This window comes from Haliaeetus leucocephalus, unplaced genomic scaffold (assembly GCF_000737465.1).
Source record: "Haliaeetus leucocephalus isolate CR32 unplaced genomic scaffold, Haliaeetus_leucocephalus-4.0 Scaffold751, whole genome shotgun sequence".
Taxonomy (NCBI): domain Eukaryota; kingdom Metazoa; phylum Chordata; class Aves; order Accipitriformes; family Accipitridae; genus Haliaeetus; species Haliaeetus leucocephalus.
In genome coordinates, this window is record NW_010973187.1 from 16,798,508 (window position 1) to 16,823,548 (window position 25,041).

General features: G+C 42.2%; 1 long non-coding RNA gene across 1 annotated transcript in view; it reads right to left on the reverse strand.

Annotated features, from left to right (window-relative positions):
- The window catches only part of LOC104840222, an 86,301-nt gene that overhangs the window by 12,575 nt on the left and 48,685 nt on the right, over positions 1 to 25,041 (reverse strand). The window contains exon 3 of the long non-coding RNA XR_775237.1: positions 3,028 to 3,150. This is a non-coding gene — a long non-coding RNA (uncharacterized LOC104840222). The remainder of the gene's footprint in view (positions 1 to 3,027; positions 3,151 to 25,041) is intronic.

Genomic DNA, 25,041 nt, shown 5'->3' on the forward strand with positions numbered 1-25,041 from the left:
TTTTACTTTTGTTGTGGACATTAAAGGTCCCACTGCTCTTTATCAGGAAAGATATTTTGATACTGGTGCCTCTACCCACACACAGGCAGAATTGCCAGATCAGATTTACCAGCAGAGCTTTAGGGTGCAGATTAAACCTTGACAACTGGCTTTCAGCCAGAAACTGGAGTGCTTACATCACTTCTACAGTGTGATTACTTTTAGAATATTTACTGTTATAACCCCAAAGTGACCCGTCTGCTATGCAGTACACGCTACGCACTTGAGTGCTGCCTACAGTGATCTGAGAAGCATTACGTGGGCGCATGGGTCCTCCTCTCCCAGCAGGAGAGGTGAACGTTTTTCCTGAGATTGTGCACATTTAGGACAGAAGGGAATGAGAGGGTTAAGTGGCAAGCGTGCAGGAATGGATGGGTGAGCGGTGAAGCGGTGGGTGCGGCAGCAGGAAGCCCACCTGCCCACCGACTGCCTGCCCGAGGAGCAGATGCCCGCCCGGACAGATGAGAGGTGCCAGCCAGCAGCCCAGAATAGCAGCGGGGCAGGCGGAAGGGAAGGAAACATACGGTCTTAAGCAAGAGGTCAACCCAGTTTGTACGCCTCGGTATTTAAAGTAGAGTTTTCCGAGGGACTGAGCTCTGCAAATCACCGCTGGAAGCAAGGGGCAGCTCTAGAGGCTGAGGACCACAGACGGAGGATGTTGTGACACAAGCAGATCAGTCCATCACTGCTATTTTATATGCGTTTACAGCTGAGCTGAGTGTAAACAGGGAAGTCACATGGCATCCGTAGTGTCACACAGTGACTTCCTTAGTGTCACAAAGGCTCAGAACATCGCCTTTAACATCTATTAGCCCATACAGCGTCTGCAAAAATGGGAACCTTTAAGCAGCTCCTATTAACAATGCCCATCTAGGCCATCCTCCATGACTCAGGAATCCGTTTCTGGATGCTAGCGTGTATTTTCCACTTCCTTTCCCTGCAGTGTATATAACAGAAACGAATCTGAATGCTGACACAGTAAGCAGACTGATTGCAGTATTTTATTTTTTGGACTGAGTCCCAATTTTAGTCTGATCTGGTTCTCAGATCGGAGGTTGTACATTGTCACGTAGTTTGTAAAAGCAGTTGCTACACTGATTTGACTAGATATGCAAGACTGTGCATCTGCAGATCAGAAAGCCAGATCAGGCACACTGCAGATGCATCAAATTTTCTCAGAATAATAAACTGGAGATTTACTGAAAACAATACAGAAATAATTTTACAGCCTTCTTCCAAACACGCAGATATAAATACAGGTCAAATTTGCAGAGAGTGTTCAAATTTGCATCATTGTGTTCTAAAAACAATTTGAAAAGAAAACATTTTATAACAGTTCAGAGAACAAGCCTGGGAGACAGCAGATTTGGACTGTTTTCTCCTACTGCTACACCACTGACTGTGGATCATGCCAGGCTATGGGAAAAACTCAACTTTCAATCAATTACCCAAATGACAGGTGAAATTTTCGAAGTGCTCAGCATCCAGAAGGTGTCACCACCGGCTGGAATTAAGCACATAGGTGCTGTCTGCTGCCTGGCAGTTTGAAAAGCTGATCTTTTAAAGGATGGCTATACACTTAAAATGGAAATTTATTAATCAGTACATATCAGCAAAAATAAGCAGTATAAGCAAATATATCTGAAGTATACAAGCGTCTCAGAAGCTTGCTTTCCTACATACTGTAAAACCATCAATGCACTGTCCCTCTTCCAAAGTCATGCTAGAACATAAAGCTGCTCTTTTCTTCCTTTTTTGTAATACTGCTTAGGCAGCAATACCTCTGTTACAAATCTTGAGAATGAAAAGGTTAATCTCTGGTTATTTCATATTGCAGTTATCCCATTCTTTGACACAATTTTATTAACTTCATTCAAGAAAGAATGTAGCCTTGCTAATATAAATGGCAGTTTGACAATTACTTGTACATACGTTTTAATGGATGTACCATTTTGAGACAATTTTTGACAGGAATTCACACCCTATGATATGGCTACAATTTGGTCTGCATGTACAATTTCAGACCAAGACCTTAAAGCTTCCAGGCATCTCCTGAATGACTGGAGGAAGAAGGTCTTCAGATCCCCTACTATGTATTAGTTGGTTAATAATTCTTCTGGTAAATGAACCGTAACTTTTTTAAGCAGACCAATGACTCTCTCACAAATGGATTGGTTCTACTAGACCAAGCAAGACAGATGAATAGTGAAAACTTAATTCTGGCAATAAATAAGCTGCTTTGAACTATTTTTCAGACCAGAACTGTACACTAACAAGTCCACTCACAGTAGTCTCCATCTACAAAACACAGTAACATGTAAAAAGGGTGCCGTGAATGTTAATACAAAGGTGTGCAACATATCTTCCAGATGGGAAGCATTACAAAAATGTTATTACACACACATTTTTAATATTAGGCAAATGAGACATCTTGCATGCAGCTACAGTCTTAGGGCAGCGATCACAATTGAAACGCATGGCTGATCGTAGGGAGGAGGAAAAAAAAAAAAGAAAAAGAGTCAGACAAAACCACAGAATCACAAGGGATGGGTGATGTATTTTTTACCACCCTCCTTGCCCTACCTCCATTTCAGCATTTTAAACTGTTTCAGCATGCTAAAAAAAAAAAAAAAAAGAAAAAAATCTTACTTCTTTAAGCTGTCTGGTTGTTTTCCTACAGACGCTATCTCAGCATTACACAGTCAATACAGCTAATGGCATTAATTGCTTTCTTTTTTACTGAGATCAAGCGAGTGGTTCCCTTCACTTTCTCTTGAGCAACAAACAGAAGTCCAGGTAACCAAAGTGTTAGAAGGTAGTATCTCCAGATCTATTTTATAAACAGCAAGAAACCAATAGTATGTACAGACTTCAGACAGCCTATTTCAGTTTTGTGTTTGAAATGCTAGCTGAAGGGCTCACAACTCTATGGGGCAGAATTGAAGTGAAAGAAGCCAAGCAAAAGGGATGTATTTCTGAGCAACGCACCTTTCGACCATGTTGTTCTGAACTTTCTCCGTAGCATCTAAAATATACTGCTCCTTTGTGTAATCCCAAGTCTTGAAAAAGTTAGTAAACCTCCTCTCCTGTAGTAGCTTCCTGCACCTGTCCCTACAGGTAATAAAAGATTAGAAGGATCAGAATTGCCATGTTTATGAAACTTTTTTTTTCTGTGCAGCAAGCAGCTCATTTCTTANTCCAAAATGAAAGGAGTGGCCATGTTAAAAAAAAAAAGGAAAGAAAAACAACATAATGAAAAGGAAGCACACACCCATATGGAAAAAAAAATGGCAAAAGATGAAGCATGCTTATTACAAATGCTTTGTAACCTTGTCACCGACAAAAACAAACAATTAATTAAACAGAAGGGAAACTTCAAGGTTTTTGTTCCTGTATATTCTCAGAAATGTACAACTGTCCACACTTCCACTGAGGTCGCATGCTGCTCTTACGATTGTTGTGGTAAGTTTTAATATCAAGCGTAACAGCAAACAAACTTCTAGTTAGGATTGCAACTGTAAATAATTTAACAGTGTCTGTGCAACCCCACAGACTGCAACTAAGAGCAGTGTTTTTCACACAGCAATTCAATTCCTGCAGTTCCTAAAGCACAAAGCATGTGTAAACACTACCAGGATTCCTGCTTATGTAAGAAATGCAAATTTGGGGCTTTGACAGATCTACAACCCAACAGACTTGTATTAAACATACCCACACATTCCTCTGTATCTTACTTTGCACAGTTACTACAGCGTTTGAACATCCGCAAGAGATTTGCTCTGTTTTAATGGTAAGAAACATCTGCCTAAGCACAGCAAATTATTTCTGGATTTGTCTCAGATAAAAAATGAGTAAATGCTGACTACTGTACGAGCTGGCTCTGTTACAGTTCCAAGCTTTATAGGAAATTTAGTTTGCAACAGGTGACCATGTTCAAGATGAGAAAGATTTCACTCACTGCTTAGGGATACTTTTTAAAGTTACCAATACCGTGACATATTTTCCAGACACCCGTGTAATCCAGTGTTACAGACTTCTGCCTGGCAATAAAAAAAAAAAACAAAACAACACAGCGAATACCACAGAGCTGGTAAGAGTTACTAAACATGCCGTAACACTGGGCTGGCCATCTCCTTCCCCGAACTGCTTTCAGAGCACGACGTGGGTGCAACCATCCCAACTGATGCAACCTGAGCTAAAACCACTGATGTACAACGCAATGGCAAGTGTGGGGTGACAGTGCTCCTTGCAGCAGGCTGCTCGATATACCAGGTCTTCGTCCTGCTGTCAAGTCCACATACAGACAAAGGAATGTAGTTTTCATCAAAAAGTAGGTCCAGCAAGGAAAACTCTCACCTTACCTAGCTACTGGATGAAAAACCTGCAGGGACTGGTCTCTAGTAAGATTTTTCAGTACAATAAATGCGTATCAAGTTATTCCTTACTAAATACACACCTTTTTGGCAGCTAAGATAAAGCCTGTGACTTCCTGCAGTAGTCATTCACCTCTATTTGGGCTTCAAAAGGACTTGCTCTATTACAATAAATATTGAAAATGTACCGTCCACAACTTAATATAATTTAACAGGATAGTAGGGCCATTACCTTAAACAATAGCCTGACTGTACTTGACTACAGAAAGGCCACAGCTAGGGTTGTAACTCTGCCATAGTAAATTAAAAAGTTACGTATTAGTCATGGTGAACTATGTCCAGCCTTACAGCAGTTATAGTAAAAGATCCTAATAAAAGCCTCGTCAGTCAAGGTTTGATAATGATTTAAAGTTACTTTACCTTCCCATCTCATTCATTAAAATGAAAGTATCTTCAAATTTAGGAGACGCCTTTATGCTGATGTGTTGCGCACCTGTAATTCCAGCGTATCCCTCATCTTTGTACCTTTTGTTTCTCAGTTAAGTCCTTCCACCTGCAGCTCTTAGGTCATTTCAGCTCTTGGGAATACCCACTACAAACTGCAATGCTCCAGACTAAAAGTCTCTGTTGTGCTTTCTCTGCTTTCTCTGTGACTGTTAGAGCCAAAAAACCCCAGCAAATAATTACAGTCTTGCGTATTTCTGCAGGAACACTAGCAAAATGGAACACTAGCAAAATACAACCGTCTGACCCAGGTGAAGATTATTGTTTAGTGCGTGCACAGGCACAGTGAAGTTTAGGCAGAGTAAATGATGTGCCATCCAAACAAGCTGGACGCAGACCAGTGGAAAGCAACAGAGGTCTCGAGGGTCTGCCTGCTCACCTGCACACCCCCCAGTCCCTGTAACAGCGCTGGCCATCGGCCCTCTCTGCGTGTCTTGAGGGGGGTGGTTGCTACCAGTCTTTCAGGTATCACCACAGAGTCAGCCCATAACGCTGTTCCAACTCTTTTGCTACATACCTACCCATCTACTCACCCCCTCCTACCTCCTCTCTCACTTGCCAGTCTAATTACCCGCCCACTCACATTTTCTCTTATTCACTCAGTAACCCACCCCTTTACATGTTTTTCATTCATCTCCCCGTTCAGTTACACAACCTGATCCTCAAACACCTTCAATCCACTCGCTAATAGTAATTCTACCTCCTATGGATACACCCATCCTCACCTCTCTCATCAACATCCCTACACAGCATCTAGCTTCCCGGTGGCTTAAAGAAGACAGCTTACCATCCTGAGCTCCCGAGGCCCAGGAGGCTTCCCTGAGCTCAAGCCCTCCATGCCACAGCAACGCTAACCCGCTCCCGGGATCCCTTCTGAATGAGTCCAACGCCTCCTTCCGACACAATGCGGATGGATGGTGGGGATGAGGACTGCACCGTGCTGGTGCTGGCCCTGCCTTTGCCAGCTTCCAGGCACGCTGTGCCTCCAGCAGGCACGCAACACACACCCTCACCCCCACCCTAAAAAAAACCTTTATTTGGAGGCTTGCAACACAACCCTCCCATCCTTTGCGGCGTTCTGAAAGGAAAAACAGTAGTCATGCTTCAGAAACCAGAGGAGGTCTGGGGTAAAGGCGCTGTATCATGACCGTTGGCAGCTCCAAAGGGACTGGCTCAGGCCAGCGTGGCCATACGCCAGCTCACACCAACTGGCCTGTCTCTCATGAGGTGACCGCAAAAACAATGCCCATTTGTCCTGTTTATGGCTGTGGAGTATTTGTTTTGGGGGGATATTGACCTAGCTCTTTGTGGTCAAGACAAGGGAAAACTTTGGAGACAACCCTGCTTGGGCACCCGAGGCTTCTGGTAGCAAAGACCAAGCCTGGACGAAGAGAAAACAAACAAGCAACCCCCAAATCTCACCAAAACAAGTGAAACTATAAAAAGAAACAATAGTTATGAAGAAACTTTGAGAAAGGCATAGGATAATGGAAAGCTGGGGGGGGGGGGGTGTGTGCCTCAAATAACTGCATTACAACTTCCACTATTTCTGTCACTAATGGAAAAAGGTAATTTTTTCATTTTCCCTGTAATGCTCTCTGCAGACTTGCCTGCACACATCGCTTCCCCGCAGTTTAAATGCCACAATAGAGTTAAAAATCACTTAAGTTATACTGGCATAACTCCCCCATATAAAAACATTTTCATTTCCGAGTAAAATTGGCCTTTTCAGGTAATTTTCAACAATTTCTCAAGTGACACCAGAACAGACCACTCTTATACTGGAATTAAATATTCATCTGAGAAGTTGTACTATTAGAAGTTTGGTTTAAAACCTATGTTCAATCAGTATAATTTTCCCCAATCCTGAAGAACTGAACATGCAGCACTTAAGGTGATACATCGAATATTCAAGAGCACATAATACTATGCCATTCATATTTACAGGCTGTTAACACCACAGAGAGAATTACTGAAAGATGAGAACGCAGACTTGAAATAATATGGTGAAACAAAGAAATGGAAAAAATTTAGGCCAAATATCAGGCAAAGAAAAATCTCGCCATCAAACTTTGTGGAAAAGACTCCAGAAGACCAAAGTGGAAGGCCAAGTTCTTAGAGTATCTCTAGCCATAAACCGCAGGGGGAAAAAAAAAAAAAAGCATAGCAGAAAACATGTACTGGCAAGAAGACGGTCTGGATGATCTAATGCACTTTCCATCTCTAATATCTATGATTCTGTAATTCCGTAGGAGCGCTTAGAGTGCTGGCAAACTTTTGTAGCAACTCAATTGTCTGATTATTGTGGGATAATCAAAGTGTTCAATTAAACGGAGGTCCTTGTAGCTGGATGTTGTAGCTATGCCACGCCACTCTTGTTCAAAGTTGTGCATTACGTTGCCAGTAGAGCGCCTGATCTGAATGGCAGGCGCGCAATAATTACAGAGTTGTGGGTAGCTCTCCTAAAGAGGCAAAACAGAATTTAAGTAATTAAAGAGACAATCATCATCTTTCTTGCAAAATGCCCGGGGTCAACTTTTGACAACAGATTTGATAATACAGAGTTCAACTTTGTCAACCTTTATGCATGCAAATAACTTCACTCATACATGCAAGTAAGCGTTAGTTTCGTTGGATCTATGCTATACAGCATTTTTAACTATTTACTCTTGATTTGTGTGCTGAGAAAATCCTCCCTTAGGGTAAAATACCAGATTGTTTCTCAGATCACGTGCTTTGTTTGCTATTTTCAAGTTATTAGGTAAGAGTACCTACAGAAAGATGAAAGTGCAAAAGGACATATGGCACGAGCGCACCTTTTATGTTTAAAGCGTATGTATGAGAAAAATGGATGACAGCACTAAAAAGTTTAAGAATCGGGAAGTTCAAGACAGAAATGCAGAAGCAGCAAAAAAACCTCCAAAGCAGGAGAGTAGAAAAAAGAGGCATATAGAAAGATAATCCTTCACAACATGAAGAACTGTGCCGTGTCTGCTGGAAGTCCACTGCGTGAACCATCACTGCCCTGAAATCTTCTTTGAAGGGTTGTTTGGGGGTGTTTTGCCATTTTTTTCCTGGCCAATGGAAATTCTACCCCAACTCCGATTAGGACAGGGTGTAATTTGTGAGATATAGACAAAGGCTAATTTTGTGAAAAGTATGAACAGAAGAACAATTGGTGATGCTGTTTGAAAAAATGCAAATTCAATAGATGCCATGAGCCTATTAGGCTCTGTAATTATTTCTATACTATTGATTTATATTGATGACTAGAAATTGTAGCAAGGGATGGACTCCTCTGTGCCACCATACAACATTATTAACCCTACTCTTAAGTACTTAGGCTCTGAACAGAAAATGGAAATAAAAAAGGAGTACATTGACTACTCATTGTACACCGATGCCAGGTTAAATGCAGACACCCAAAATCCAGATGCCAAAGGAAAACAGGGAAGACTAAAAATCAATAGATTGCTTGTTTTGGAGAACAAGATTAAGTTAGCTTTTACTTGAGCTCCACCGTGATTTAAAGACAGGTGACGTATGGTTTCCTGAACAGGTTGAACCGCACTTCATGCAGGTGTCACTGAAAGGGACAGTCCCACCTCCTCCTTTGCTTCTGGCCATGAGTTCCTGCTACTTTCCCATCAGCACTAACAGTCACGCAGCTATGCAATGAGTTGGATCAGTTCTAATTTTCCCAAAAGAAAAGAATGGGAGAAGAAAACTCTATTCAACCAGATCAGCAAATTGAGCTGGCTCACCTGACGGCCACATGGTCATCAGTGGTGACCGTGGAAGAAGCTAACTTTGAAACTGCACATGAAATCTGCAGAGCAGTTCAGTTCATTAGGTACACTCTGGTCACACTAAAATAACATCAACTGCAAGACATGTAACAATCACAGTAATCCAAAAACATGTCCACAGAAGATAATGTTGACACCTTTAAGTAGTAACCCAATGGTAAGAGCTCACCTGGGAAACTGGGCACTTTTCCCCCTGCAGATCCCACCTCCTACAAAGTCCTTGAACCAGCCAACTCCAAGCAGAGCTTGGGCTGAGGCTGCTTTCTGCCTTCCTGCTGGAGCTGGGCCAGCTCAGAGAGGAATTCAAAATTCACAAAGCCATAAAGAGAAAGCACTGGAGGGCAAATATGACTCCATGAGAATCAAACTCACAGGAGAAGGGGTAGAGCCCTATATTCTGGTCCCTTCTCCAGGAATTGCTCATGCCTACTGCACTGAAGATTAGATAAAATGTATACACAGCACCTTTTATACTAAAGCTTGAAAAATACATCCTATGAGCTATGTAAATACTCTTAAGAGCCAGTGAGAGCTCTGCCCTAACAGGAGAACAACATATACCTACCTGTATTCTTGGAAATATTTTTATTTTTGGTGGATAAAAGTAAATCAAAGAGAAAAGCTGAGATCTTCAGTTATGACTCACTTCTGCCAACCTCGTGTTTTGGCAATAAAACTGCATATACACTCTCACAGGAGCCTGTAATAACAGGTCATATGGGGAATTTCAGTAGCCGCTTAGGTCCTTAAAGTTACAATTCAGGTGCCCAAACTTTGATTAGAAGTTAAAAACGCCTGCTAGCTTCCACTTAACTGCACCAGTGAACCCTTAAAGTCACAGCACTGCACGGCAGCACTGCCTAGAGATGGCCCAGTTTTGCTGGCAGACATATGGGAAACAAGCGAGGGAATTGGACAGCAGAGATTGTCGCACACAACTCTACCCTGAAAACGCGCAGATAAAAGCAGCTTCTATTCATACCTCACACTGCTGATACACATACGTTTTTATCTGGCTCAATGAGTATTTTTTTTTTTTTATATGTTGGTATTACCATTCCAGTGGAGCAATAGAAGAGGAAGCGCTCCTCTTTTCCAGGTGCAATTGTGAGCTCACCATTTTGTATGCAAACTTCAGCTGCAAACTCTGCATTTGGATGGCTACAGGCCATAAAGAACTGAACTAAAAAAAATTTACAAAACAAACAACAAGAAAAAGCCAACAAATTCTCTGTACCTTGCCTGTGAACTTTCAGATGGGAATCCCTCAGAGATCAGCACAAAAGAATGCTACCAAGACACTACACAGACCTAAAACGTCAAGCATCATGTTGGTTTAGTAGAAGACATCATACTACGCACCCATGCATCTAATTTCACACTGTGTTAGTGTCTTCCTTATAAGCAATTTATGGCTTGTGTTTAAAAAGCTACCATTTATGATAAAGGGGTTTTTTTGGTTGTTTTTGTTTGTTTGCTTGTTTTTTTTATAAAATCAGGTCTTTCACTAACTGACATAATAAGCAGTATTCTGCTTCACAGAGAAAGTGCTGTTAAACCTGCCTCCACGTGCCGTCTTTTTTTTTCCACAAGATAATCAAAAAAGGCATAGAAAAATGTAATCTCTACACCATATATTTTAGATTCTCTCAATCATATTAGGTGACATTTTAAAAACTGCAAAGAAATGGAGATACTACAAATACACATGTAAAAAAAAAATCACGTTTCAAAATATCATTTTTCCCAATTATTTTGGGTGTGAACCATCCCTGTGCACTGCGTCACTGGTAACAGCCTGCTCCCCAAAACAGGTGATTTTCAAGAGCAGCAATTTCCCTGTCCCACAGGTAGGTATGCAACAATGAACTGAAGATCTAAGATTTGTTCTCCTCAAACAGGGCCTGCTTGTAATTTCTTAGCAAATGAAACTGCTCCACTGTAAGCCTAAGGAAATCTGATCCACTGCTTAAACACAGGTTTAACAGTTAACAATTTAGGGGCTATAAAAATTTGCAACTTCCTTGCTTTTTATCTGAAATGATAAGAAAACAATGATTTGTTGTTGTTGTTGCTTTTTTAGAAAAAAAAGTCCCCCCGAGAACATTTTGATAAGCTTATGGTTAAATAAATGATTTTCAGAAGATATGCAGTTAATTCACAAAAGTACTTGGCAAAATCTAATTTCAAATATCTAATTCATATAACATTTTCCTTTATTTGTTTAATTCAAGTAAAATATTTTCCTCCGCCCTTTCCTTTTCATAGACTTTTCACACCCACATAACAACCAAGTGACTCTTCCCCGACCCTGCCTCCCACGCCTTTTGGTCCAACTGCTCGCCAGAAAGTCACCCTGCTCTTGAGCTCTTCTCCCAAGATCCAAAGGAAGCACTTAAGAAAAGGAAATCCAGTACAATGCTAAACCTTCCTTCTCTTTTTTTAACCACTGGGTTTATTTGCAGTTCCAGAGGGATGTGTAGTGTACGGACTGCCTTCTCGGTTGCTGTTTCGGAAAAGAGGGAAAAAAAATATCTGCGAGCGCCTCGCTACAACTGCCGACTCAAGTGGGTTTGGGAATGCAAGGCATCCCAGTGTCACCCACCCAGGGAAGAACAGCAGCAGTGAATTCCTCCCTTCGTGATGGATGGTTAGGACACAGCACCAGCAATTCCTACAGCTGGTGTCTGGAAGAGACCTGTCACAAAGCATGATAAATTCAATAATCACTGTTCTGTTTTCCCCATCTTCTAATAATGTATGCATTCAAAACAATGATCTGGAAGTCCAGGAGCTACCATATCACATATCAGCATCCTCTCTACATGGAAAACATAGTGATAATGCCGGTAAAGCACTGAAGGAAAGTTCAGTAATGCTCATTTTATCGACAACTAAGAATAAATAATGATTCGCCCAAGAAGTCCTCCCTCCAAAAAATCCCTCCCAAACTACTGGCAGAGTTGACAGCAGATTCAGGGAGCACAACTTCCAGACCTAGCTCCATCAGCCAATGTGATTCCTTCTAGCCAATAATATGCCAATGATTTGGGTTTTCTGAGAAACCACTAATTGATAGCTTTTTTCCTTGGGATTTACAGAGCCACTTAAAAATAACATCATTTCTATTCTAGGCATATTTTAGGAAAAGTATCATTAGATGTAATTCCAGGGATGGACATCTGATTTTTATGTGAAATTCAAAAAGACCGAAGCCTTGTTCATTCAGTGAAGTGTAGCAGGAAAATTACAGCATAGCCATGACTCCAGGATGATACGATCCCAAAGCTGGAGGGCTGTCCCATCCCCTTTGCTTAGTACCAACGTTAGCAGAGGTCTGTAGGTTAAAGGGGGAAGGGAATAGCAATTTCAAATTGTTTTTGTCAACCTGATCAACAAAGGTTTCCCCCTTATTTACAGACTCCTAACTGCGGCACGCCAGCTAGCATTTTCTCTAAAAGCTGCTCCAGTGGAAAAACGAATACACCTTGCCACATTCAAAAAGCTGTTAAAAAGCTTTCTTTCAATCACATTTAGCAAGATACCATCTTAGCACTGAAAATGAGAAGTACATAAACTTACCAATGCATTATCAGAAGAAGCATCAGAAATAAAGTTTAGGTGTTATTCAGTAGTCAGCACCTCAGCTCCTTCCTGGCACAAAATAAATCCCACAGGCAGCAGGTACTAGAACCGTCTCTCCTTTGCTAGTCATACCCGTACGCTCACAGACGTCTTCTGCATCTGCCACCAACAAAAGAAACCACAATAAGACTGCTTCTCTAATGCTTCATAACTGAGTCAGTAGGTCAACAATTCCTTCGGTTTAAGAGCCAGACCAATTCCCTTAAACACCCCATTTTTTTTCTGATGGAGAAGCCAACTGTCTCCTGCCAGTGGCAGCCCATCTGCTTCCAGAACAGAACCAAACCGCTCCAAACCACCACCTCGTTTTGGCGCAGACATCCGTCCTGACGCAACTCCATTTTGTCTCTCACGTCTGGGAAAAACCACGAGAAAATACTTACAATTGAAAGACAGTCAGGAAACTGCTCCCTGTGCACCTTGCACGCTGCTGCCGGCTCTCAGCCCATGTTCTCGTTTCCCATCCCTGAGATGGAGTGCCATGAAGAAGAGCACTTTGCGTAGTACCACACCTATCCCCAGTCTGCCTTGTTCCATACAAGCACAAAATATCCTGTGTGTGCATTTCAGGCGCACTGCTCGAACAAAGAGAAAGCTCTGAAGCTGCTATCCCTCTTCCCGATCCATGACTCAAAACGTCTGGTTGAAAATTGGTTTCGTAATAACCCTTTAGTACCACCTACTCACATCACAGAGTGATTCTTGCAGCAAATGCACAGGAAATCACCAATGAGTGCCAATGGAGCTACTATTCCAAGAACCAGCTCTTTCGGTTATTTCTTCATCACTTGGAAACTGAGATGCTTTTACTTTCCCTATCGCACAGGATATATTTTTTTTAAGGAGAGCTTTTAACTATGATCCTGTAAAATACTTTGTTGATAAATCACCAGCTGAAAACTTGCCCACTGTAAAAAAGAGAATTTCACAATACTCATTCCAGAAAATACAGTAACTCCTTTCTGGAAATAACTCACTGGACAAAAATCAAAAGGACAGTATTAATTTTCAGAGACAGTTTGCATCCTGCAGAGCACACAAAGACAGTGTAGTCAGCCACGTGCCTTTCTGACCACCAACAGCAGACCCCTGACTCACCCAACCACAAGATGAGTCGCTATGAATGATTTCCTCTTCTTCCACACTCCCCCGGGGTGCTCTGTGCCACTGGCATATCCTGAGCCTAATCCCGACTTTGATGGAAATTCCAAAACTCATCTCCTAAGGCTGTGGCCACCAGCTAACGATGCAGCCATCTGCTAGCTCTTGCTTTGAGTCACCTGTCAGCAATACAAAAGGAAATTACTCAGCAGCGAGCATGTGGAAGCCCACTGCTACAGTCTCTCGAGTACCCCTTACAGGAATACAAAACTCTGGAGCGCTCAAATCACCCTAAAGGACAAGTGTTCTATTCTGTAGCACTCACATTCAAAAAGGTGAAACTTGGTTTAAAAAAAAAAAAAAAAAAAATGACAGGACTGCAGACAGAGAGCATTTCGGCTAGGTTTTCAATGCCAGCATCACTGAAGCTGCCATGGAAGGGGGGAAAAAAAAAAAAAAAAAAAAAGACATTTCACAAACACTAGACCTTCACTGTGCGTGACAAGAAAAATAATTAAAACAACTGAGAGAACTAATCTGTGGCTGCTTAGGAAGTTAACTCTTCGAAGGAAGTGATTAAGAGAACAAAAGCAAAGTGTTATGTTTATCAAACAAGTAAACTTAACACAGAAGAGCGCTTACTCATGTAAGTAAAGACGGAGTACTGTCACAGCCCTCCCCACAGGCGTAGGTTCACGCGGGGCTGGGATATTATTGATTATTAAGCAGTTATTATTTCAAAGAAATAAATCTTTTAAGAAATACGAAGCACTGCTTTGCCAAAACGCCAAATACTATCAGAAAGGCAGCCACAATGTCCTGTGCCTCTTTATGAAAATTCCCTCAATCTACCTCTTATTCAGGACAAAATTCACAAGGATTTTTCCTGAGAAGACCTGATTAGCCACTACAGCATTTACAAATTCAGTCCTGCAACAGTCATTTTTTTGTTTCATTACAAATTACGCAGCTCACGAATTCAGCCCTCTGAAACGAGACTCCCAACTTCTCCCAAAAAATAGCAGATGAATAGAAGACAGTTACTATACATGACACTTTTTATCTTCAAGAATTTCACAAAAATCAATTAATACTAAAGATCTAATTGTCTAACCTGCTTCTGTATGCAGAAAGAGCCAGACCTGGTGCCTCTACAGTGGGGGAGGGAGGCACTTCTTGTTCCTGTTTCGTACTTGACTTTTTTTCCTGCGCAAGAGATGATCTAATTATTCAATGTGTCAGTATATTGCTTCACCCTTTCTCGTGTTGTCTCCTTACATTAACATATTTTAACAATTCAGCTCATTAGGAACGAGGCGAGGAACGAAACAGCAAATTATCCTCAAAAATCAATCACAAAGGCAGGAGTCTTTCCACGTTTTGTCCTGTACCTATACAAAACTCTACGAGAACACGCAACCAACAATACTGAATGTAAACCCACAAAGATCCCCAAAACCAATCCTCACACTGCTCAGATGTGAGCGTACCTGTTCAAGACACAAGCCTGATCGGTGAGCTCTGCGAAGGAGTAATTTTGGGTCCTGTCTGATTAGGAAGGGAAAGAAACTCCCAAATGACAGCCCTTTATTGTTCCCAAACGTGCTGATGCTCAGCTGCAGGCACTATCGGTGAGAGGGGGCTGATGGATCTCATGTATAATAATTGGGCATGGGTGATGAAAGCGAGGGATCAAACCACGTAAGGCTGCTACCAATTGACTTGAAATGGATCTGAAAAAACCTCAAATCCAAATATAACATGTACGGCACCTGCATTTGCATACGTAGGATGTCAGCCGAAGTTTCCAAGCCTTTTTATCAAATGCCTTTTTTACAGCAAGCAGCCATTCTATACCCAGCCTTTTCAGCAGATATGGATTTGAGAGATGTTCTTGTGTTTTAAACCTTGCCTTGAATTACTACAACAGGTTTGCTCAAAATTAGCTCGAGCAGAGTCCCCATGGCGTACATTAAAGGCACTAGTTCTCAGGAAACATTTCTTCAGCAAGTTTTGTGTATAATAGCAGTGCCTATATATAAACCTATTTACGACTATTTCTAAAGAAGAGCCTGTTCTGAAGCAGCTCCTTTATTGTGATCGAACGTGCTGGATTCGTTCCCAGTTAAGGCTTATATAAGGCCTTCAAGGAAGTAGAAACTTATTTTGTACAAAATCAAGCCAGTATAGTAGTAGGTGCAACGGAATTATCCTGTTACACATTAAGTTTTACTAATAAAAGACCTGCATTGCAGTTGTAAAGTCAAATGCTGCATCCCACTAGTACAAACAGTCAAATATTTCCTGCCATAAAATCAAAACCTACTCAGCCAAAGGAAAGACGACAGGTAAAAAGCATCTGCTTTTTTGGTATAAAAACATCATGCTCCTTAAAATAAAAAACATGTAGTAGCTGGAATGGCTCATCTTCATCGCTTGCCCAAGTTTGATTTAACTTTGGGTAAAAAACAACAACAACAAAAAAGCAAAAATACACACACACACACACACGCAAACCCCAAACAAAACCAAAACAAGAAAAACCCCAACACATACAAAAGAGAACCATTTTAAAATGCATGATGTAAACTTTCTCAGTGCTGGTTTTTTTACAAGTATGTTGTTGCTATTTTTCTTCTTCTGAACAAATCACTCCACTGGCAGGTACATCCACTTTGTCTAATAAGTAACACAGCTTTCTGAACTGTGGTCCACAGCATATCCGTGTTAGATTATTCCCGTGGCCTGTTAGGAGGGAGCACAACCCAGGTGTGCTCACAGGGATGGCTTACTCCAGGATCCTTGCGAGGATGCAGCACAGGTAAGCCTGTACCAGGTTTGGTTCCCACAGCCTCACACAGGCCTCTGACACCGCTCCAGCAAGATCTGCACTTCCCAGGACCACCAGATACTGTCATGCCACACCAAATTCGAACTCAGTCTTTAGGACCAAAAGCTGAGTACGTGACCAGGTCTTAAAACTCAGGCTCTCGTACTCAGAATAAAGTTACCAAATGGGTAGACTGTAGCATCAGGTGCTTTAAAATGAAAAAAAAACCAAACCCCCAAAACCCAAAAAACCCCAAAACAAAACAAAAAACAACCAACAAACAAACAAAACACACACACCCTCCCTCCCCCCCAAAAACCCCCAACCAACAAAAAAATCCCCACTAAACAAAAATGAAAGGTTGTGAATAACATCTTATGGTGGTCTTCAGGCTGCACAGAGAAGACCTTGTCTAAGTGCCATGCGGTGTTGGTGCAGGGAACCTGCTTGGGCTAAAAACATCCATGTCTTAACGTGGGCTGAGAGGACAGCATGGCTCCCTGAGTAGGTGCAGTTAGTACATACACACACAGCCCGCGAGACAAAAATACCCACTTCAGTGTCATTTAAGTGTCTGCATCCAAATAAATAAATCAGTCTCCACCTGATTAGTACATGCACTTTCCACAGCGCTTCATCGATAATGCCAGGGCTTTTTCCCCTCGGCCATGTCCCATTTTGTGTTACCACGTAGAGGCAGTTCAAGGACTAAACTAGATGCAAACTAAACCTCCTCCTGCCTAAGATTAAAGTGTTATAGAACTGATCTTGTAGGTACCTCGGCCTAACCTTTCAGAGGGGTCCACAATACAGCACTGAGGTCCAGCACAAAGCACTACACTAAAATTTTCTTTGGAAAATATGGTCAGAGACGCTACTCACCCTTCTGCATCTTCCTATTGCTATGTCTCTTATGTGGGAAGCGGAAGACATACTCTGCTTTCTGCTCCTATCCCCACAGCCTAGCAGCATGCTGTAATTTTGATACTACACATTTATGAGCTGAGTGGTGACCTCTCACCCCTCCTTCTGAATCACGCTGCTGCTCACAAAGACGTGAAAGATTCAGACTGAGAGAATATGCAAGAGCAGCTTGACCCTTACCCTACAGAGAAAAGGACTTCTCTGGGCATTTGGAAGTCTAGTTCCGATTTATCTTCTTAAGCGTCTTCCTGCATTTTATCCAAGCTGTATAAGCAGACCTCAAGTTAGGACAGCTACACTTCTAGCATTTAATACTGGCACACTTTTTTGCTTCCCACTTAGCTTGCTGGCAATTCTTAGATGTTTAACTCTTCTTATTACTTCTACAGGCATCTTCCGTATTATTTTAAGTTTGGAATTCCAGTGTTGGCAATTTCAGGGTTTTTTAGATTTCGTCTCACGGGCTTGCGCGCAAAGCAAACAAACAGCACGCACAAAGAAAGTCTGGAGCTGTAGGAGACGATAGGAATGGCTGAATTCTGACCCTGGCATGAAAAGGATGACTTGAGGGGCATGTAAGGCAGTACAGAATTGCTCTCCTGACTTACTCTGGCAGCTACAACAGATGGATCGCATAATGCAATCCAAACAGCAAGCAAGTTTCTTGGTAATAAGAGAAAAGGACACGATGACCTCTAGGTAAAAATTCTAGGAACAGCAAGCACACATAAACAACCTGAGCAACTTTAATTCTCCGCCAGAGCTTGAACAGAAGATAACAGTAAAGACAAACACCCAAGACGGATTTAATTCAGACTGTAATTTACTGCATACAGATGCCAAATTGTGGTATAAACCTCATGCCTTTCAACACTCCTCATTTTAAGGCCTATTCTTATCTTGGTGATGAATGTAGGCTTTTAGAAAGGTTTTCGAGCCTTTTGCAATTTTGGTGCACCCTTCTTTAGCAGAGAGGAAGCTGGAAGTACTTCACGTTACTAGCTGGGGTGGAGTATGTCCTAGTGCTGATCTACAAATGCAGGGCATCTCCTGACAGGGCTCTGTTGATGAATTGTTGCATGGCTACAGACAAGCACATTACTGTTACCTCCCTCTCCCCTCCTCCCGAAAGCAAGGGTGGTTTAACCTTAGATTTATTTTGCTTGCAAAGTTGATTCAGATCCTCAAAGGGGATGCAATACCAGCATGAACTCTGTTTTCTTGGTATGAAGGTACAGACCTCTTACATTTAGCATAAACTTTACATAATAGACTAAAAAAATACCCTGTTCCTCCTTCTGATTAACAAAACCTTGAAGAGCTCAGTTCCCCAGCACTCAGAAAACCTAACAGGGTAGTAGGGGCCGTAAATATTCATCTTCTGCCCCAAACAAGGGAGCATTTCAGAAATAACAAGTATCAGGAGGAAGGTGGATTTTTGAGGGGATTTCCTTTATTTTGAGTGCTCTTTATGCCACTAGATGGCACGTTTTAAACTCTTGGCATCTCAGTGAAATCACAGCAAAGTCTTTGCTCTGGATCAAACAATGTTTATCCTGCTAGCCTCACCTAGGATGGAAGAGTACAGGTAAAATGGTATCTCAAGAGCCAAAGAACTGAGATACGCGGACACGGCATGTAAAAATGTGCCCGCGCAGGAAGGCAACGTAAGTCAGCGAGCTGAGAGCAGGACTGCCATGGAGACCTAAGCTCCAGCGCTTCTAACTCTGATCTTGGTGTGGCCTTAGTAAATCACTTTATGTTTCGGGAGAGTATGTGTGTGCCAGAGAGGGAGCTGAGACAAGAGGAAAATAGGAGAGTGAGTTGAACCTTTGGAGGCACAACGCTGCCTTTCACCGTGAGCTGAGCAATGTTCCACTCTCTGCACATCCCCAAGAGCTCAACAGACATAAAACCCATTCGCAACCTCTTCAACACATCACTGGCATGAACTGATGGGAGGGAGAGCATTCAGGGCACAACCAAACCACAGGGGAAGATTTAGCCAACCCCCAGCATCAAGTTTTGCCATTGCAAAATCTAGCTTTTCCAAAAGGGTCAAGCACTTCGTGTCCCGGAGACCCAAGCACTCCACAGCAGATAAGCAAACATGCAGCAGCCCACGACCCTCTGAGTCAGCTTCACGGGCAAGTCACCTCTTGGGCTGGACACGTTTCAGAGTGTACCTAGCTGTGCTCCGGTGTACTGGCCTTGGCAGGGGTGCCAGCGTTTGGCAGCACTGCTTCCTTTAGGCTTCTTGCTTGTTCTCGCTGCCAGTTCCTTAATTTAACTCAACCCACTTTAAAAGTGCATTAGCACAAGCATGTATCCGCCCCAACTAACATTCCCTCAAAAAAGAACAAGTCAGTTCAGCACCAATGTAACGATTGCGGGCGCTCAGAGACGGTACTTGTCATGGCATCGCACCCCACATTCCCTGTGTGTGCAATTTCAATAGACAAGGATTAACAATTTACTATGAGCACTTCAACACCTGACTCAGTCCTTGGAACTGGCACTCATGTCAATGGAAAGTAACTGTCAATTTAAACTGGAAAAGGAAAGAAATTTTGTTGCTAGACCCTGAAGGGCAATGGCAAAGAGTGCTTCTTGTCCGAATGGTAGAAGAAATACCATCTTCGCCCTTCCAAGAAAGAACAGCTGAGCCCCAGCACTGCAGCAAAACCAATTTTTTTCCTTCCCTTATGTAGGAGTTAGTTTGTAAAGATGCCCTGAACTAACCAGCAGAGACACAAACTGCCCTCACCATCATCGGCTTCACTGAAGAACCAAAATGCACTCCTGAGGCAGCACAGGAAAGCCTGCAGTAGCACCATCCATCCTAGACTGCTCTTCGGGAATTTTGCTCTTTCCTGATCCATCAGTCTGACATTATTTGTGTATGTACATATTCATGTTTACGTGGCATCAACCTGCTGGGCAAATATTCCTCCAAATGCACCAAAGTACATTTCTGTGTGGATGTCTACAGACTCTGCCAACAAAGAGTTTGTAGACATCAACACACAGCAGTATTATCCTGCAGAAATATTCCAGCAAGGCCTCTATTTTCAATGTACAAACAACTCAAGAGAAACTAATTTGAAACATAATGATGAAACAACCTCACCTGAATCTTTCCAGTCCCCTTGGGCCTGCACTTCGGATGCTGCTCCTGCTCCTATTAGGACATGCCAATGCAGAGATGCCAGCAGTTTGGGGGGTCTACGGCAATTACTACAGTTTGAGCACAGTTTCTGGAGCTACCAAAACGAACGGCTGTAGCCTGTCCCAAAATGCAGGTTTCTACTGGATGATGCTGAACTTCTTCCAAATATATATCTACCATGCATTTTGACTGCTTTTAAATGAGAACCGCAAGTCCTCTGACAGACAGGTTAATTTCTCAGCGTAATTACAAACTCCACTGCAAAATTCGGTGGGGAAAAAATGGCAGATATCTATAAATTAAAATCCTTAGAATTCTGTTCCAGATTTTTCTCCCAAGCCAATGAAACCCCCAATACACTGTGTCCCAACTGGAAGCGAGGAGGAGACTTGACAAGTGGGATTAATCTCACTTCTATTTAAATACCTGCAGCGTAGATGTTGGTATCTGAGTTAGTCACAGGGAACCCCTTTATAGTCACTGCAAAGAAACTGTCACTTCCATGACATGATTCATCTGACTTAGTCCAGACAGTTACTTGGGATGTTTTCCCTCACAGAAGGGAAGCTGGGAACTTCACAGCCCTGTCAGATGAATAACAGTGGTATAAATTCTCAAATGCTGCTTTAAGCTACTGTAAAAAGCAACACGGAAAATGGGAGCTTTTTGACAATGACTTACAGTGCAGATTTTTCTCTATCTACTTACTTACGTGGAAAAACCCAAGTGTTGCCTCTTACAGTTTTCATTCAAGAATTCTCTTGCTCAATTTGCAAACTAAATTTCGCAGCACTGGCCTAGTACACAAGAGCTGGATGAAGAATTTGGGCCAATGTGCAAAGTGAAAGTAATTGATCCATTTTCACTCTTAAAATAATTAAATTGAAAGCAAACACAGTAACCTGAAGAGCAGAAATTTGATTTCATCATGCAATATCCTTCTACTTTAATAAAAGGATGTTAGTAAGGAAGAATGAATAATCTTATGGTTAAGGGCAAGATGTTCAAAGCGCGCTACTAGCTCTGGACTGTATTTCCCACTTAAGTTAACCAGTTAGTCTCCACCTCAATGCCACACATATCGTGTTTACTGCCTCAGATTTACATTACTGGAGAGGACACGGTCATGGAAGGAGATCCTTCTTGGGAGGAAAACAAGACGAGTGCTGCTGAAGCGTTTCTCTAGAGCGGAGCATCAAGGGCTAAGCTCTCCTTGCATGGAAAAGCTGACTGCAAAGAGGACGGATCCCAAGGACAGTTAGAAGGATGTGGCTATTTATGAGTAGTGTTGAAACTTGTGACGTTGTACTGGCCTCTGCAGCACGGCTTCATTTGATATATCTTATCTGGAAACTCCCTGGCCAGTCAGCCTTGTTCTCAGTGTCAGAAGAGTTAGCAGCAAGCATTTCTTAACCTCACTGCCCTTGCTGATCTCCTCCTCAGCAGACAACCGCATGTATATAAACAGTTTTCTGAAGAAACTGGAGAGACCAAAGGGATCACTTCTGTGGAAGTAACATGAACTCTTAACACTCAAGCAGGTGTCCTGGGGCAGTGGTACAGGCCTGGCTGTGCCCAGCTGCAATCCATCTGAGCTACACCTCTACCCGCAAGAAGAGGTGATCCTATAATACAGCACTGCTCCCCATGCTAGGACTAACCTCAGAAGTATCACGGCAACTTTTAACACAGCAGAAGGTTTTTCATTTCAGAGCTCTATGCTCCTGACGCAGCATCAGACCTCAAAAACTTAAAAGTAATTCCCACGGCTTTTAGCTCTCTTTTAGTTATCTCCCATCTACATAAACAGACCCACTCTGCTCTCACCAACACTTGTAACTAAATTACTATATTACAGTAGATTAGCAGCTTCTCCAGCAAAACCAGCAGTATACAATTGGCTGCCAGGAAAAGTCAACGTCCTTGGTCAAAGAGCATCTAACAATTAATATACTTCATTTAGCTGCCACCAATGATGTCACCAAGAGCAAAGTACAACAACAGAACTGACAGGCAGGCGCGACAGAGCTTTTCTCAAGTATTGTTCGAGCGACAATCAAACAAACCCCTCATTGTTTATCTGCCTGTGGAAGTGGATGGCACACAAACAGCTACCTACGTGTTTCTCAACACATACTGGGAGATGCTTGGGCAAATTTATCACTGGAAGAGAAGAACATATCCAACAGACTGCAAGCTGAATCATGTAAATTTGGGTAAAGAGAATCCCATTAAAGAAACAAAATTAACGTTAAGTGTATCAGATGAAAGATTTCATTTCTAAAGCCAGCGCCTGAACAAAAATTCAAGCTGCTTCGAAGATATTCAGGTAATTCAGACAATTATTTTAAAATGGCAGAGAAAAGCAGTCTGATGATCCATGTGTGGAAGTAGGAGCCAGAAGCTCTGAATCATTCATAACAACACTTAGCAGTTATATCATCTGCAGATCTCAAAGCTACTCTGCAAAATGGGTATGAATCGCTGGCACCCAACTGTGGCTCCTCTGCAGTTGGTTGGCATCACACCGCTGCACCAGGAGGCCTGGAGAGCACAAGGGTGCTTTCCAAACAGCAGTCAGTAATTACAGCTTTTGTCCCTGTTTATCCACCTACCTACCTACAATTCTAATTTAGCATTTCCCATGGTTGACAGCTATGGCTGTATCCAATCTCCCTCCACAGAAACGCAGGAGAAAGTGAAGTCTTCATTCAATTCTGTGACACCTCTGGCAAATCTCCTTTTTTGGAGTCGAAGCTGCTTGAAGGAGCTGTCTTTTATTCTGATCTCCAACAGCCGCATGGATTTGGTGGACTCCTCAGCACCTGTTCTATCTCGGAATGATCTTTCATACTACTCTTGTATTTTAGAGGAACACAGGGCTCAGCCAAACCCACTTTTCCCATCCGTACATCCCTGGGCTGTTTTTCCTCAGTCATATTTATAGACTGAAGCCCTTAAGAGTTACTTTGCAAAAAAAGGAGGCTAATGCACAGAGAAAGTAAGTGGTGTGCTGAAATAACAGAATGACTCTCAAAGGTAACAGCAGGCTCCGCACCACCAGAGCTCTGGTTTTCTGCCTGATCCACTCAGTGCCGCTACACCCAGTTTGAACATTTGTTTTGAGGTCACAGATGATTCTTATAAACTGTCTGTGCCCCAACACCCCTCTGTGTAATGGCAATAGCTGTTTCACAGGGCAGAAGTGGAAGTCTGAAGGAATATTTGCCTTTTAATTGCAGAACACCTTGTTAACAACACTGCATTGCTATTATCCATCACTATTTCTGCAGCTGCCTGTTAGAGCTGTATGGTTAGATATATAAGCAGCTCTAACTATGGGGCAGGTACCTGCTTCCACACTGCTTCAACAACCGTGACTTTAGCCAGCCCCATTCTTGCTGTACATATGTGCCAAATAACAAGGGTATCAGCTGCTGTGGTCAACTGTCCGTGGAAGATCAGAAATACTGCACGCTGAAACCTTAAGCAAATGTAAACCCCACTGTCCTGCAGATGAAACTACATGATGAGACACATTTCCCTGAACTAGAGATCTGGCAAAGAGATACAATTAAAAGGGGGAGAGGAAGGGGGTAAGCTGCTACCAAAACCTTGTCTGTGTCTTTCTGCTGGCTATGAAAGTCTCAGACACTAGAAGTTTTAAATCTCTTCTGCATGTTCATCCCTCAGTTTTGCTCCATATTAGAGGTCCAACTTAAACTGACACCTGAGAATATTTGTTAATGAAGCCTTGATTCGCAGCCCATTTTTACTAGCTACTACTACAATTAGTGTAAGATTAAAATCATTCTCTCAGCTGCGCCCTTTTGCCTCTATTTGACCTCACAACTATGTCATAATCCAGAGTTTTATATATCCTCTTTCTTCCACTCTGGACTGGATGGGATGACAGAACAACAAGCAAAATTCCTCTGCAGGTTGAGCCTGAATTAGGAGGAAGAAAGATTTTATTAAAATTGGAAAATGACTGAGATTGCACAGGGAAATATGGACTAAGCCCACTGGGATAAATGAGATTCTATGTTATAAATCTGGTTTTGGGAGCAGGGTCTTCTTCATTTTTATATAAAACCTTGTATCTCACCTCCTGAGAGTTTTCTGTAACATAGAAGTTGCCTTGTAAATCTACGTGTTTTTGCTGCTTCTCCCTGTAATGCAAACAGCGTATAAAGAAGCTACAGTAACTTCAAAGGAAGAAGCTGATCAGGGCAAAACTGAAAAACATTTATTGTCACCCAGACAAATTTTTTATGAACTTGCTCAAGCAGAATCACTTTTAATATCACCTTCTCCAGGCATGCCTTCAAAGAGAAGCGAAGCTGTTTCCCCTCAACGCTAAGCTCCAGAGAAAACCATTTCCTGGTCAAGCCCAGCTTGTGCCAACATACTACTTGACTGAGTCGTAGTGCCAAGTAGTGCCAAGAACTGCAACTCAGAAGGACCAATTTTAACAAGCACAACTTCCTGCTTTTCAAGGGCTTATCCGAATTCCTCTTCTTCCAAATTTGCTGGATATTTCTAAGATTTTTCATGTTATTCTTTCCTTCAATAAGTGTACTCATGCCCCTCCTCTGGCTTCAGCTGATATCCAGGAAGTACTCTCTCCTGTCCTCCTTAGCTCCA